The sequence below is a fragment of the Anomaloglossus baeobatrachus genome, unplaced genomic scaffold, assembly GCF_048569485.1.
Source record: "Anomaloglossus baeobatrachus isolate aAnoBae1 unplaced genomic scaffold, aAnoBae1.hap1 Scaffold_2698, whole genome shotgun sequence".
In the NCBI taxonomy this organism is placed as follows: Eukaryota; Metazoa; Chordata; class Amphibia; order Anura; family Aromobatidae; genus Anomaloglossus; species Anomaloglossus baeobatrachus.
In genome coordinates, this window is record NW_027442208.1 from 50001 (window position 1) to 52500 (window position 2500).

Below are 2500 nucleotides of genomic sequence, written 5' to 3' on the forward strand. Positions count from 1 at the left end.
GGGGGGCGTCCGAGGCGGTGGGCGAGCCTGGTGCGGCTCCTCCGTCCGGCTTAGTCCCGCCTCCGCCGCGGGGGTCCTCGACCCGACCGGCGGATGGGCGCGGGGTCGACGGGAGAGGGGGCTGGCTTTCGGGGTCCACCGCGGCTCCGGCGCGACCGGGGAGAGACTCGGAAGTCTCCCCGGATGCTTCGGCCTGGCCGTGTCGGCGTCGCCCTACCGGCTTAGTCCTCCGCCCGCTCTCGCGCCCGTACCTCTACGGACTTTTTGTCTGCTTTTCTTTTCGCCTCCCGTGGCTTTTGCAGCGGCGGTCCCAGCTGCCGACGGGACGGGGAAGGGGGGAAGCTGAGCGCGTGGGGGGCCCCCTTTCTTTTTACCTCCGCCCTGGGTTTCTCGCCCTCGCTCCCTTTTCGGCCGGGTTCTCCGTCGGGACCCTCGGTTCCCTTCTCGTTCTCTACTCTCGCGCTTCTCCCCCTTCTCCGAGCCGCCTCGGGGAGGACGGTCGGGAAGCGCGGAAGGCGTACGCGGGCCCCGGTGGGGACGCCCCCACACACCCTTCGCTCGCGAGGGACCCGCGCCGCACCCTCCGCGCCTCCGTCGTCTCCTCCCCGTAGGGGGTAGGGGCTCGGGACAGACCGGGGGTAAGAAAAAAAGGGATAGCCCGGCGGCGGAGTGGAAACGCCAACCGCCGCGGCCGCTTTCCCGCTGGGAAGCTCTCGTGAGAAAAAAGGCCGCCCTCGGAGAAGATCTTTGTGCTTCCCGGCACGGGGAGCGATTCGGACGACGGGCCCCCTCGCGCGACCCCCCCCCGCCGGTAGACGGCCGGGAAGTCGCGGGGTAGGTCCCCGCCGTTCGCCCGTGCGGGTCGTCGGACCGCTTTTCGACGCTCGGGTCGTTTCAAACTCGCCACCGCGAGGCCGCCCGCCTCCTCGGGAGGGCGGGGGCGGCCGGCGCGCTCGCGCCACCGTAAGGAGGGTGAAACCCCGGGTGTGGGGGAGGAAGGGGCCGCTCGCCTGTGACCGGCGCGGGCTCCAGAGCCCGGGCCGAGCGTGCGGCGCCACCTCCCCGCCCGGGAGCGCTTCGCCAAATCGATCGGAAGAGGACGACGCTGGGCCAGAAGGGAAGGGGGTCTTTCGGACCGGAACCTTCATCCCAGGGCCCGCCGGATGGCTGCGTACGTCGTGGGGGCGCTCTGACTCCGGGCCCCGCGCCTGGCAAACTCCCCACCGGGAGCTGCGGGAGAGGCCAGAGCGCGTACCCGCAACCGGAAGGGGTCCCCGAGCCGCAGTTCGCGCATCGCTCGGAGTACCGGTTCGTCGAGGGGAGCGTTCGAAGTCTGGAGAGGCGCTCTTCTCTCACATATATCTCCCGGAGGCGTGGGATGAAGTGTCTTTGGGCGGTTGGGAGCCCCCCCCGCGTAAGCCGGGTCGGTCCCGCCAACTACCCGCCCCCCTGGAACTGCCGGGCGGACGCGGCAGGCAAATTCGACCCCATCCCGGTTCTACGGATTTTTTTGCTCCTTTGGCTCCCCCTCTGGCCGCTTTGGGGTACTGCAACCGAGGACCTGCCGAAACGCGTGGAACTGCCCGTCGGATTCGAGTTAAGAGGCGTCAACCGTGGAAGTCTGAACGGTCTGAAAAATTTTCTAAGTCCCAAGGACTCTCCGGCGTGATTCTCTGGAGCCCTTTTCGGCTTGCGAGGCTGCCCGACGCCCCTCCCGGATGATGGAAGTCTGACGGAATTTTTTTTTTTGACCGATTTCTCCCAACTGCCGGGGAACATTGGGAGAGATTGTCTGGAGCCCCGCTCGGGCTCCCGAGGGCCCCGACACCCCCCCGGATGATGGAAGTCTGACGGAATTTTTTTTTTTGACCGATTTCTCCCAACTGCCGGGGAACATTGGGAGAGATCGTCTGGAGCCCCGCTCGGGCTCCCGAGGGCCCCGACACCCCCCCGGATGATGGAAGTCTGACGGAATTTTTTTTTTTGACCGATTTCTCCCAACTGCCGGGGAACATTGGGAGAGATTGTCTGGAGCCCCGCTCGGGCTCCCGAGGGCCCCGACACCCCCCCGGATGATGGAAGTCTGACGGAATTTTTTTTTTTGACCGATTTCTCCCAACTGCCGGGGAACATTGGGAGAGATCGTCTGGAGCCCCGCTCGGGCTCCCGAGGGCCCCGACACCCCCCCGGATGATGGAAGTCTGACGGAATTTTTTTTTTTGACCGATTTCTCCCAACTGCCGGGGAACATTGGGAGAGATCGTCTGGAGCCCCGCTCGGGCTCCCGAGGGCCCCGACACCCCCCCGGATGATGGAAGTCTGACGGAATTTTTTTTTTTGACCGATTTCTCCCAACTGCCGGGGAACATTGGGAGAGATTGTCTGGAGCCCCGCTCGGGCCCCCGAGGGCCCCGACACCCCCGGAAAATCATGGAAGTAGGAAAATTTCGATTTTTCGTCTAAGTCCCAAGGACTCTCAGGCGAGATTGTATGGAGCCCC